We start from the raw sequence: 15,480 nt of genomic DNA on the forward strand, positions 1-15,480 counted from the left end.
ATTAATCTATTCCATCATTGCAAAGAAGTGGTTATTTCCTTCATGCCAAAGCAGACACTGCTGCATCAGGTGGACAATTTGCCCCATAGGGTACTATTAAAATTGTCTACTTAGTGCTTTGAAATCTCTTTTCCTTCATCACTTTTTGATTCAGTGGTGAATGACAATGAACATCAGTTGTTACTTTAATTTTTTTTTTGAGGGGGGGGGGGAGGGGAGGCAACTTAACCCATCAGTATCTCAATCCCTCAACAATTGGGACATCTGAACTAAAATCTAAATAAGCCTACACTAGGTGGATCCCCCTCTACACAAAGATTTCAGGAAATAGGCAAGATCAGCTCATGATGCCCTTTTTGTCTGCTCAGAAATATGTTTCTCGTCACACTCGGCTGACCTCAAATTCCTGTTTGCAGTTGTCTTCTGTCTCAGTTGCTGAATGTTGGGAGGCGTGTGAAGACCCCACACACAGGGTTTTACATCTCCACAACATCTGAAAATAACTTTACTTTGTATCAGGAGCGCTCTAAACTCTTCATGTACATGAAAGGACAATGTGGGTCTGAAAGTTAGCCCTTTTCGTATCCAAACTTACAGCAATGCTGCACACTGGCACTGGTCAGACTGTTCAGACCAGTAGAAATCACTGCTGGACCAGCAACTTTTTCAGGAAAGGACCAGTAAAAACTGGAAAGGACAACCCGAAAACATTTATGCCTCCCGCGACACTTCGTGGCGGAGGCATAAAAACTGGGTACCCTACTGATTCAACAGGGAAAAATGGGTTAGTGTGCAGCCCTGCTTACTGGGATATACATGTACTGTAAAACGAGGAATTTTCGCGTGCATTTTAATTTCGCGAATTTCGCGAGCGCCAAGATTCGCGAAATCAAAATGCACGCAAAAGTTCTTGTCTACACTATATGCATTGAATGCCAGTGGCAGTTCCGATTTGCGAAAATTTCATGCCGCAAAAAAGGCCATCGGCTCCAATTCACGAAAAATTCATGCCGCGAATATATCAGGTTTTACAGTACACGTGTCATGTGCTTCGGGACTTTATTTTGCCCAGCTTTGTGTATAAAATGGGGTATTGATTTAAAATGATTTTATTTTTTTCTTCTTATGATCACGTTCAGGTAGACTGTACTGACGTGTATCATCAGGTCAAATCAAACAAAAGAAAACAGTGTAGAAGTTTTATCAACACCAGACATAAAAATCAGAAAATCATAGAGCAAGATTTCACATCTGTTCACAAAACAGACATCACCACATACTACTCTTCTTGGTTCCTAAGAAAAGTCTGGTTGTTCCATACATGCAACACAACTGTCTTTGCTCGATAATTTAGCCCTCTTCTGAAAGTAATTGAGCACTGCTATACATCCATACACATTTTTATGTTTAAGGGTTCTGATTTGACAATCATGATATATAATATAGTCATTTAGTTACTATAACAAAAAAGAAAACTGAATTATGAATTGTGCTCAGGGCAATGGGAAGCTGTTTAGGCCAAGATGAAATCACATCATGAAATTTGCAAAGTGAGAAAAAAAAATATGCAAATACATGATTTTGATAGTGACCAATTTTTCAGTCTTTCAGACACAACAATAAACATGCAACATCCGATCTTTTGAAAGGGAATGACACCCAAAGCCAAACACACATTGTACATTGTCGGTGATGTGACAAGACTGTGTACAACTATCTCAAATTTTGGTGAAAATTACTTTTTTGTGTGTGTGTGGATTACATGTAGCTGTCAGATTTAATCAATTAAGTGATGTCCTCCCCAAACCCTAGTTGTCTTATCCCCAAAATGAAGCCACCACTGCATGTCAAAGGAAAGGCAATCCCATTTGTAATGCTTTGTTTGCTGTTTTTCACTCTCCTGAACATACAGATTGAATGACATTTTTGAGAAACACGGTTTTGTCACCCAAATAGCGATATATTAGGTGCATTGAGTGAATGCAGCAACAACACATAAGGGAATTTTGAGGAAAATTGAACTATCCTTTCAAAATTAATGTTATGAATTTTTATAGTTTTGGTGCCATCATCACGGGATGAGAAGACTACAGAACAGTTCTCAAAGTTCTGTCACTACAGGACATTGATATAAAGAAAATATGAAGAGAATTCAACATACATACAATGTACATTATCTTTATTTTTCTCCCATATTACAGAGCACTTGGACAAAAACCTCTTTCAGAAGGCAGGAGAATAATACTGTACCTTATTCAGTTGACTATCAGTAGCAAAGTAAAGTGAAAGAGTACCTTTCATTTTAAAAATTCTTTTAAATTCTCCATAAATTTCTTTGCATCGTTATACTGTGTACATACACTGTACACTATGTACACATTTGTATGCGACGTCTTCTCATCCAGCAATGGCGGCATCAAAACTTTTAAAATTCATAACTTTTGTACAAATAGTCTGATTCTCCTCAAATTTCACTGATTTCTGTAACTAACATTGTGGCATTCACTCAATCCCCCCCCCCCAAAAAAAAAACCAAACCCAAAAACAATGAGGTACATGTATTAGTCCCCTTTAAACAGTTACTAAACAAGGCAGCTGGCAATGAAGACATAGCATCCCACACATGCTGTATTTTATAGCACTAAGATGCACGGCATAAACTACTTCAGCATAGTGGGCTCAGTACTTTGTAACACACACTGTTTATATACACGTGTTGTGCTCTGATTCAAACACCGGTAGTATGCTAACAGACAAAATATTTAACTTGCATATTATGTAACATCAGAACGTGCCTTCCAGCATTAATACATCACTTCTCAGCAAACAATTTAAAAGAGATATTGATACAGCACAAGTATACATAGCTTAAATTTTCAGAATTGACCTTCAACACAACTAGAAAATAATGTCCATTGCCGCGCAATGCGACTGTATCCCCCGGCACTAGCAGTGCCCAGCTTTTGCTGCATCTTCACGTTTGAGCAAGGGACAAAGATCCCCTCCCCTTCTTCAAACATAAAGGTGAATATTGTGAAGACTAGGCGCAGCTTAGAGTTAGATTAGAGTAGCTCATATCATGGTAGACCTTCATATCAAATTTGAACAAAATCTGTTGAGAAATGTAGCGTATAGAGCGCACACGAACCATCCACCAACAATATGACCTTTGACCCTATAAAGGACGGAACACGGGGGGGGGGGGGGGGGGTGGCACATCCAAAATCTTTAGACTTGTAGCTCATATCATGGTAGCCCTTCATACCAAATTTGAACAAAATCCATCAAGAAATGTACTTGTAATTGTAGCCTATAAAGCGCACACAAACCATCCACCAACAACATGACCTTTGACCATATATAAAAGTCGGAACACTGGGGGCAGTATATCCAAAATCTACAGGCTTGTAGAATACATCATGATAAACCTCAATACCTACAATGTAATTTGAAAAAAATCCGTTCACAAATGTGACCTCTAGAGCGCACACAAACTATGCACAAAAATATGGCATTTTACCCATATGAAAGACGGAACACTGGGGGCAGCATCACCCAAAGTTATAGGTGTGGAAATATTACCAATATGAACCTCCATCCAAAATTTAAAAGAAACCCGTCAAGGCTTGTGGCCGCTAGAGCGCACAGAAGAATGTGACGCGGCGGCGGCGGAGACGGCGGCAGCGGCGGCGTAAAGCTGCTGAAATCAAAGTATCCTCTGGCATACATGCCGGGGGATACAAGTAGGTTAGAAGCTAAAAAGTACTGTACAGAAGCACACAATGCGCTGCTAAAAATTCCCCATGTCACTGAAAGTAAGTGACTGAAGCAAAACTTTGGCCTGAATTCACGAAGGTGGTACGGTACAATAAAAAACCACGGTTTAAACCATGGAAAATTTGTATGGAGCGCCAAGTGCCGCATGGCCTATTTCGTTACGAAATCAGTCATTTCGTCAACGAATTTGGGCCATTATATCAACTCATATAACCATTTCATGAGTAGTAATGTGTTTTACAAAGTGTGTTCCAACTCCAAAATCTAGAACCACAGAAATGAGGTCTACAATTAGTATTTTAAACAAATTCATGAATTTAAAACCTTATCATGGAATTCTATCCAGAGTCTATATCAGTATAACACTAACAGACAGTTTTAAAATTAATGTTAGAGGTCTATTGTCACTGGAGACGAGACTGTAGTGTAGGCCTATACTGTGAGGTCTATCGTCACTCGAGACGAGACTGTAGTGTAGGCCTATGCTGTAGGCCCTACGTTCCAGGGTACGAGGGATGAATTTAAAGAGGGCCTTCGTTATGGGTTATTTCGATTTACTCCCTTGGGATTACTTAGTGTAGGGTTGGGGGTACCACCTATCGTCACCCTAAGGATCTGTAGCTTGTTTATTCTAAAAATATAACACAAATTCGCCTAAAGGGCCGTTCACACTGGAGCGGTTTTGCGGCAGCGGCAGCGGCAGCGGCAGCCGCAGCGGCAGCGGCGTGCCGCAAAAATCCCTCGCGTGTTGTTCGTGTACAACCGTTCACACTGGAGCGGTAGCGGTGACTTTTCAGAGCGGCAACCGCAAGCGGTTTTCTCGAATCGCTCCGCTGAGCGATTTTTCTAGTCTGCCGCTGCGGCGAGGTTGCTATTGACCAATCATAATAGAGTACAGTTCGTGACGTTATTATGTGGGTGGGGTCATAAACTTTAGCTTGAAAAAGAGTCTCGCGAAGGTGCAACACGTCGGTCGAAGAGCGGAAGGAAGACGTCCAGAAAAGACAACTTTTGTACAATAAACTCAATTATGTTCACAAAAACACTCCTAAGGAAAATATCGAAGTGGAGACCATTGGTGATGAAATCGGGCTAAATGGTAAGTTGCTCATTTGGTTTTCTCAAGGTTTTGCCGTTTGTTTCGACCCTCGACAGCGGTCACTCTCTTGCAGAGGCTACATTGCAGATTGTAACTTTCCACGTATTTTGCCATAGACGCAGACTCGCCAGCGAAAGAAAGCAGTCTATCAATATCACAGTCCCATATACGCGTATCTATGTCAAGAGTATTCTGCCAACGTGGTACTGAAGCCTCGAAGTCTAGAGTAGATCTAGAACTACTAGGTCCAGTAGGAGCACTCCTACTATCCGACTAGTCCCACACCTACTAATGACCAGTAATGTATGGGGTCCATAGATGGGAAGGGCTTCTCATATGATAAATGGACCACAATATGGTCGATTGTATACCGGTAGGCAGGCGGGAGGGCCTGGCCCTAGCCCCGGAGACCCGCCGCTCTGCATTGTACGTTGGGGCTGCTGGTCGCAGTTAGGCCTGGCCCTAACATCATTTAAAAAAAAAAAAAGTTACGTAGGCTGGCGTATACAACATATTCAACATTACAATATGCTTCTTAGTAGACTAGACACTCTAACGTGTCTCAAAAATACTCTATTTGATACCATAGAGTATTTTTGAATTATTTCTCATAAAATTAAAATAATGTAGAGGGAAATTTTTTTTGAATTAGAAAGTAATTCATAACTAGTTCGACTAAGTAAAAATTTGGCATTAATTAGAGCTAATACGGGGAAAAATTGTCAATAAACGGCAAATAAATTCAAATGAAAACAACAACAGAAACACCTAGCCTCTAGGCCTGATACTGTTATTGTTAACGTTAGACATAGTTCTAGACTCTAGTCTAAAGTTTCTAGACCTAACGTGCATTAGAATTAGGCCCTTTAGGTATGTTCTGGGTATTGACTCTGCCTCTATACAGGCCTAGATCTAGGTCATGTACTACGTAGGCTTTTTTTGTGCTGCCGTACTGCCACCGCACTGGTATAAATGCAAAATGAATTGTGAATAACCACAACTTTGTCCATTGGCATTGGCATGACAAAGACAATCTACTTGAATTTACTTGCGTTCAGTCTCGCATCATCAGACAGGCAGTGAAGTAGGACTGATTTGTCTTGTTAGAAAGTGAATCAAATCCTCTCATGAGTCTCAGGCTGAGTTTGACCAAGTTAAGGGTAATGTTTTAAAATCACTTTAACTGTAACTGTACTGTAGCTGGTAAGCATACGTGTACATTATCTTGTCTTGCCTTTCCAAAGATGCCCACATTTCCCACAATCAATAGACTTGGACAGTTTCTTCAATGTATGGTAAGGGTACCAGCTATCGGCAGGGTACAGCGACACCCTGCGTATCATGGCTGTTTGCGTATAGAACAAAAAGGTACGCGTGGGATTAAGTGCCATTTTATAGGTATGAAAACAGTAACAAAGAAATGAAAATCAAGCCAACAAAACAAACTAAACACGTTTCAATTACACATCCACACAGTAACAACGCATGACTATGAAATTCACATGTATTACCTATGGAGGGAAGGGGTGCAGATCGTGAGGTACCCTTTTTCAGCCACGCGAAGAAAATGCATCGCACGTACTAAAATTGCATAATTTTACAACAGAGATTTGGAATCAACAGAACGGTCACAAGATTTGAAACTGCAGTATTTACAGCTTATTTGAGGAAAAACTTTGGTGAATTTGTTTTATACTTTTGGAATATATGAGCTGCAAATTCATAGGGTGCCGATAGGTGGTACAGTACCCTCATTCATACAATTAAGTGCCAGTGATGCAGTGGTTGGTTAATTGCTGACCCATATTGTATCAAGGGTTGAAGCAGCCATTACTTCTTCTGGGAGGCTGTGCCAGTCCTTTGTGTTCCTCGATAGGAAAGATGACCTTCTGTATTGTGTTCTGCAGGTAATTCAGTGCGTTAATTCATGTTGGTAGCAATACCAAATGTATATTTTCATGAATAGTTTCATTGATAAAAGCACTTGGCATTTTAGTAGCACTTACACTGTACATGAGCAATTTAAGAGCAAAAATCAGATATCAAAAGTTCAGGCAATCAATTCCTGCATGTGGTGTTGGTTGTGGGAGTGAAGGGCTAAGGTGCTTTTTAAAAGAGACCTGTTTATATTACATTTTCTTTGTGCTGAGTAAAAAGTTCCCCCATTCATGTAAGGAAATAACATTATAATGCATTGTACATGTATAACACATCATTTGTATAACACCTCACTTGTATGAATATTATTTACCCTCAGGTAAACAGTGATTGAATCTGCTTCCCTCCTATTCAGCGAATGCAGAAAGACCATGCAAGGGAGGCTGCATCCCTGACCACGCTTTGATGCAAGCTCACTCATTGACTGGAAAGCTGTGAGTTTCAGCTTTCAGGATTTACTGAAAGTGCATTATTCAAAAGATTGATATTCTAGGTACATTTTTACCATAACCATTGTTCAGAACTTGACCTTACTCCTGTGGGAAGAAAAATCAACAACTTTATTTTGGAAGTGATGGTACAGTGTCTATGTATTGTACCGTACCTGATAATTCTAATGACAACACAGGTACATTGTACATTATTTTGTATGTCACCTAGAACTAAAGAGTGAACTTAAATCAAGAGTGAAATTTCTGTGAAGGCACATCTTTTAATCTTTACCCTGCCCCTTCATTCAAGGAAATGTACATGTATGTAGATTCTTCTCTTTCTTTATAATGTATATGGCAACATCCCATACATTTGACAGGTATGACAATAATTATGCAGCATGGACCAATCAATCATTTTAATAGTGTATATTATAGTGTACCATAGGTGCCTAGGTCTAGTAATTGGCCCATACCAATTTGATCAGTTTCGAAGGACATGAAAATGCATGTCAAATATAACTTTGAATGTAAAATTGTCTGTCACTTCTATTTTATTTTCTTTTTCTTTTTTCTTTTTTTTTGGGGGGGGGGGGGTTGGTCCAAAACATTTTTGACTTAAGACAAAGTTACACTTCTTTGCAAAGACGGTTCTGGTTTGTAATTAAGCTAGACATGGGAAAAAACAAACAAACAAACAAACAAATTGCACCATGAAGGCAAGAATTGTGTGAATTGTTCTGTTGTAATCTGTAGCTTTCTTACAGGCCTGTACTACACGTACCTCCCCATTCCCTTCTGAAACAATTTTGTCCCCTGTTTCCAGATATCATGGTTTGACTCACTTCTGCATGTGCATAGTAGATCTTCAGCTTTAAAGAATGACCTTCTGATCTTGGTCACTCTTGCTCCTAGTTTGCTGGAGTTGCTAGTAAATATATGATACAAAATTACTGGAAATATCATGTGTATAAAGGCATAAGAAAATAGTGCACATCAATATGTCTTAAAATTTTTTACACTGTTTCCATATATGCCTGCCTTTTTCGTTCTTCCAGGAAGGACTGTTTTAACTACTCATACTGTATGTGGTCGACACAGAACATCCGCAGTCACAGCCCTTCATCCTTCTTATTGGAGAAAGCAAATTATACCCTCTTCAGGTACATGTATCTGCAGTTGTGGAGCACAGGGCACAGTCCTCAAGGCATTGTGGGTGCAGCTGATCTTGTCTTCAAGTTGATCTTCGTTCTAAATCGCAACTACTGGCCACATTGCATGGCGGTGAGACCATTTTAAAAGGGACTCCTGTACAAACAAGGAGGATTTGAAACTTTGGCATCCATCCCTTATTTTCTAAATTTGCCGAGTCAACCATAATGCAACCATTTATTTATCATCTCCACCCTTCCCGTATCAAGTCTGCATAATAAAACAGCATTTGCTTGAGAAGTACATACAATGTTATAGGGAAATAGGCACTGACCCATTAATTGTGATCTCCTCATAACAGTGACTATGTTATTTCACAAGCCATTTGCCCTTTGGACATTGTTGTATTTTGACTATACACCTGTACCATGTATGAATGATAAGCTACCATTATATTGATACTATTAGTGGTTAATGCTTCTTTGAAACATGTACATTCACTTTTCAAGGAGTTAGTTTTACTTATGATAATGTAGACAAGTATCGAATACTAGTATGTGAAAAGCTGCTAATTCCATTATTACACACCACGCCCACACATAGTGTGTACAAGTTGACAAGGGATGTATAGAGCACCAAACTGTGACATTGCCATGGAGACTAGTTCTAAATGACCTCACCTGGCCTAAATATCTGTCAACAGTATTGTTGCTAACCATGCTTGCACCTGGTTCCCACCCAAGTTACAACAACTCTCTTGCTTTTTCAGGAGTTGACCTAGAACTTGGCATATGTGGCCACTATTACAGGTAAATGTGGTATGTAATTAATGTGTTGCCATGGTAATGAAAAAAAAATCTATAGAAAATTTAACCAAGATATTGTGGATCAAGCTACTTTCAGTCTTTATAATGTGAATGGTAAATTGAAAACACAAGATATAATTGTCTTCAACTGGCATCCTTCATGTATCACTTGAGTAGTGAAGATGTACCCCACGCAATTTCATCTTTGTTCAGAAGAAGTGATCAAGTTCTTCATGATTATCATACAAGGCAGGCTATTGTGTATCACTTCGCAGTTAGAACTCGACTCAGGAGAAATGTGATAGCATAATACATGTACAGGTCCACAACACAAGAATTCTTTGCATTGCTCCCAGGTAGGCCAGTAGCCAACATACTATTCAAAAATGTGATGAAATTCCACCTTTTCACTATGTACCTACATAGTACCTGTCACATGTGTGTATTTGACTTTGGAGTATGGATGCAATATTGTATTATGCTGCATGGCAATGAGTAAAATGATTAGCAGTAGACCAAGCACTTTATAGTGTACCTGAAGCATGTTACTACAGATTTTTGAAAGCTTCAAGTTTATCTTGAAACCCAAATCTATGAATGTTGACATGGCATCGAATGTTATTTTCATTACATGTATAATCTTGAATACTCAGTTTGTACCTTCCTTGCATTAAATTAGTATTTGATGTCAGACAACTCATAACAGGTCATTGCATTGGATATGCATAATATGTTGCTATTCTGTTTGCGTGTACTTGATTTTGTTATCTGACTAGCTAAATTGAACCATGTAAGCACCTAGGTGCCCATTTTTGTTGTATTCCTTTGCTTATCCTGATTTTCTTGTGTTTGTGTTTGTAACTTCAATACATGTCCATATCATTGTAAATCTCAAGCCTCATCCACCCCCATGTATCCGCTCTTTCTTGCTCACTTCATTTGATGAACTCTGTACTGCTCTTTTCTCTCAATCCTATTCTCTCTTATATTTTTCCTGTCCTACATGTATGTACATGCGTATCCAAGCAATTGCCCCAGAGGGCAATCACCCCCTGGCTAAATACTGGTTAGTGATAAGGTTAGAATAAAGATTAGGGTTAGGATTAGGACAAGGGTTAGGAGTTTGGGTTAGGGTTAGGATTAGGTTCAGGATTAGGATTAGAACCAGGGGAAGGGTCCGGGGTAATTGCCCAGGGGGTAATTGCCCTAGACCCATGTACATGTAATACAAGTACTTTTTGTTTCTTATTACTTAGAAAGATTGGTCCTTACGAGGTTTGAAAGTGAAATGTAAACAGCTGATTTGTTTTATGTTGTAAAGTATGCATCTCTGCTAGGAATTTGCACTGAATTAATTCTTCTTCTTTTTTCAGATGTAGGAGATGAGAATAATATGCTTATAGAAAATTGGTCCAAGATACAAATTACATTGGTGTTAATTATCATACATGTACTTCAATCATTCATAAAATCCAGTACCATACTACCATTACTGTATTGTTTTGACAACTCATGTCTGTCCATTCAGATTTACAAAGTTGCTCATACAGTGTCAGATCTTGTGAATTTTCATTTTACATGTGAATGTGCTATATTACATGTACTTCCCTTCGCAAATGTTAACAGTATATGTATACACTGTACTTTATTTCTGCAACAGACTGCCATATTAGATCACATCAAATGAGATTGTATGTCGGAACAATTGTCCTGAATTAGTGTCACAAGTGCTAAATTTGACATGTGTGGTTTGTATTAGTGTATGTACATTGTTTGATGTGTATTTCGAGTGATGTTTGTCATTTACCGACATAAGTTGGTTAAAATTCCTGTTAACTAATGTTTTCATTCGGTAGTTAAATTTCAAAGAAAAGATTTAGTGCAATTCCACAAAACTTGCTTAAGATAACCGAACTCAGTTGGCTTTTGGTAATCACTTTACCCAAGAGTTGTGTGGTTCACTTGGAAATCGACTGTCTGTTAATGCTATCTAGATTTCTGAAAGAGTAGATTTGATGGTGTAATGCAGAAGTATGAATTTGACATCAAAACTGACATTGTGTGTGTGTGTGAGTGTGTGTGTGTAGTTTTTGTTTTTGTTTGTTTGTTTGTTTTTTACTAAGAGGATGCAAAACTGCTATTAATTTCTTCCCCATGCATAATATAAAACACATGTTGTGGAGAGTGAAAATGCTACTCTGTTTTTCCATAGCTGGGAGTACAGTATGTGGGTGAGTTTATTATGGGCCGTTTGTGGATTACATTATACTCTACATCCGTAGATCTAGTAGGTTTGAGTAGGAGAGTGAATGGTAGGCATATTCTCTAAAACATCCCCTCGCCTTTGTAACTACACTTCCCAAAAGAGCATGAACTGACATAAATCAAATCAAACATTAACATTTCATCCATATAGAGTTCATCGGTAATAATGATAATAATAATACAGTATACATTTAATGTGCCAATTCCACATGACTAACGTGCTCAAGGCGCAGTAGGAAAAGTGAGTTATGAAGTACAAAAATCATTACACAAACAGGCACATGAAAATGAATGACACAATCATGATGATCTAATATATATATATATATATATATATATATATATATATATATATATTATATCATAATACCGGTATACTATTCTATGGTAACAGATTGGAATGACAAGTAAAGAAGTATGTTGCTGGTTTTTCTTTTTTTTTTTTAAAGAGCTCATCTTTCATACAGTTGACTACTTTACCGACACCAGAAAAAAGAAATACTAGTCATTTTCTCGTTAATATGAAACAAGATAAGATATCATTACTTTGGATGCTGACTAATATTGTAAAAAGAAACTAGAAATGTCGCTATGGCGACTGATGCCTCCGCCATAATGCATGATTCTCCCAATAGGCATATAGTACAATGTCTTCACAATGTGTGATCCATGACAGTTTCACATAACTGGCAAAATATTGAAATGACAGGTCTGTCAGAAATGTCTTGAACTGGGTTTGCTATTATTTTCTAAGAGTGCAGACTGTACACATACAGTATTTGGGGAATTGAGAATTTTTACTTGAATTCTGACAGACCTTTTTATAAGTTTATGCATTGAGTAATTTCCAAGGTATGAAGAAAGAGTGTAATGACGGTACAAAATAGATTTTTTTTTTTTTTTTTTTTTTTTTGGGGGGGGGCATTGAAACCTGGCCTTTGACCCTTTAATCTCTGACCTTTGACCTTCTGGCTGGAAATTTCCCGGAGAATCTCCACTAGGTAATGCATGTATTAAGTTTTGAAACTAATAATGCAAGCATTGCATATACTAGTATATGAGGGAAATAGTAAAGCTTTGAGGAGTTGACCTTGACCTTTGACCCCTGACTATTGACCCATGACCCCAAATTCCCTAGAAAATCCTTGCCAGTCAGTCAGAGACTCCAACCCAAAGCACCTTCTGATCTGGAGATTCTCCCGCCTGAACCCCTAGCAAACGGGAGACTCCAACTTGATGTGTGCGAGGCGCGAAGTTCCTAGGGTTCTAGATGCTCTCTTGTGCTATCTGAGGCTTATTTTTTCAACATACGATAGAAATAAGTGAGAAATCCCTTCCAACGGGAGACAAAGAGCCAGGGCGGGAGAAATTAAATTTCAAACGGGAGAACGGGAGATTTTGCAAAAATGGGTTTTCGGCGGGAGATCTCCCGTCGAAAACGGGAGAGTTGGAGTCTCTGGTCAGTACATGCATATGTACCAAGTTCCACGAAGATACATTGAACCATTTGCGAGAAAAGTGATATTGCAACATTTTTACCTCACCTTTGACCTTTTGACCTTTGACCTTATGACGTGAAACTCTCTCTGGAGAATCTTTATGCAGTAGTACATGTCCACACCAAGTTTCAAGAAAATACCTTTTGGGCATTGCATAGATATAGGGGAAATTGCAACATTTGTCGCATTTGACCTTGACCTTTTGACCTTTGACCTCTTGCCAATGTCACTAAAATCTACTCAACTAATTGTCCCATCATACATCATCCTTGGACCAAGTTTGGTGAAAGCTGCTTCATCCAGTTTTGAGTTATCACGTAAACAGACAAATTTGAGGATTTGACCTTGATCTTTGACCTTTGACCTCTGTCCGATTTCACTGAAAAACTAATCAAGTAATTGTCACATCGTATATCATCCGCCACCAAAGTTTGGTGAAATTTGCTTCATCCGGTCTTGAGTTATCACGTAAACGGATGCAATTTCATGATTTGACCTTGACCTTTGACCTTTGACCTTTAGCCGATTTCACCCAAAATCTAATCAAATAATTGCCCCATCATACTTCATACTTGGACCAAGTTTGGTAAAATTCCAGTAAATATTACTCAAGTTATCGCGTAAACGAAAGCGGACGGACGTACGGACGTACGGACGTACAGACGTACGGACGTACGGACGTACGTACGGACGGACGGACAACCCGAAAACATAATGCCTCCGGCACCACTTCGTGGCGGAGGCATAAAAAAACAAACAATGAAACAAGAACAAGGAAAATGTGACATTCGCAGATCATATTTGAGATATTGAGGTGTTGGATATACACATTTTATGTACCGCCTTCTCAGTATATAATTTGGATTATGGCAGTGGTGCGATGCAATAATTTCTGCGTGCATACCAATATCAGTAACACAAGGAATATTTTGCAGTTTCATTGAACAGTCTGTGTTGAAAGTGTTCTTTTTTTTTTAAGCAAAAAGTTGAAAAGCTGAGATTCCAGTACTGATTGTCCAATAGTCTTCTTGCATGTTAATACGCATCCTTGATTTCCTTTATTGTTTGTTTCGTTTTGGAAAAGTGATTTTGTAAATTCTCAGATCCATGGGGAATGTATTCACGGTATACATGTGCATGATAATTATGTAATTGATTACTAGTAAACTGCAGGTGCCCAAGGGCAACAATCCAATTTGCATATTACGCGCGGCAAACCGCTCCAGTGTGCACAGCGTGCCGCTGCGGCAGAGTTTAGCGGCAAACCGCCGCCGCTGCCGCTGCCGCAAAACCGCTCCAGTGTGAACGGCCCTTAATTCTTACCTCAAATATGCCATAAATACTGCAGTTTTGAATGTCGTGACCGTCTCGTATGAATCTCCGTTTTAAAATAGCGCAATTTTAGTGCGTGCGTTCCGTTTTCTTCGCGCAGCTAAAAAGGGTACCTTGCGATCGGCATCCCCTCCCCTCCATAGGTATATACGTGAATTTCACACTATGCTAATACACGTGAATTTCACAGCATAGGTAATACACGTGAATTTCACAGCCATGCGTCGTTACTGAGCGGATCTGTAATTTTTAGCTTGGTTTGTTAGTTTGTTTTTGAGTTTGATTTTCGTTTCTTCGTTTTTATTGTCTTTATAGCTAATGACACTTAATCCCGCGCGTACCTTTTCATTCTATACGCAAAGAGCCATGATACGCAGGGTGCCAATGGGAAGGTACCCTGCCGATAGGTGGTGCCCCTACAACTTGTACCATACATTACATTGCATTATGGAACAGATACTGAGAATAGTGAGATAGGCCAATGTATTGTAAGGGAACATAATGTGTAAACGGTTGTAACAGATACGCCGAGAGAGGGCGGAAGGAACAACGAAAGATGGCGACTGTCAACGGAGGACTTACGTTGACGTTTCGGTACCGAAGACCGAATTAAAAGTGTTCGAAAGGCAATTCCCTGTCTGGTTCTAGTGTCATTCCCTGTTGTGCAAAGTTGTCCCCTTTTAGTATTAAAGAACTGAATAACTTTTTCTCATCTGAACACACCCTATGGCTATGAAGTCGAAAGACAAAGATGTGACACTTGATGCCGGAGACTGTATACAGTAAACTTTTCCCATCCTCAGTCACTGACGACTGACTTTGTTCCCTTTGTCCATAAACTTACAATTTAGGCGAATTTCCAGAAGTGAGCCGATTTAACCGCGGTGACCGGGCGTTAGAGTGATTTCCCTCTGACTTTAAAAGCATTTGATTTCCCTCTGAGGCTCTGTCTTTCCATTCAAAGCACTGTACCCTGTAGTAGTGACTAGTGTAGACCGTAGTAGAACACGTATGCTCGACGCGCATAGGCTGCGTGATCACTTAGATTGTTCCAGACTAACCGCTGAGGGCGGCCTTTAATTACTATTGATATATTCGCGGGCGCCAGAATCAAAAATTTGGTGGAGATGATGTCATGTTAATAAACTTTTTTTTTAAGGGGAAACCCCCTTGATTGACCA

This window comes from Diadema antillarum, unplaced genomic scaffold, assembly GCF_040938485.1.
Source record: "Diadema antillarum isolate AM-2024a unplaced genomic scaffold, OU_Dant_1.0 seq00001727_RagTag, whole genome shotgun sequence".
In the NCBI taxonomy this organism is placed as follows: Eukaryota; Metazoa; Echinodermata; class Echinoidea; order Diadematoida; family Diadematidae; genus Diadema; species Diadema antillarum.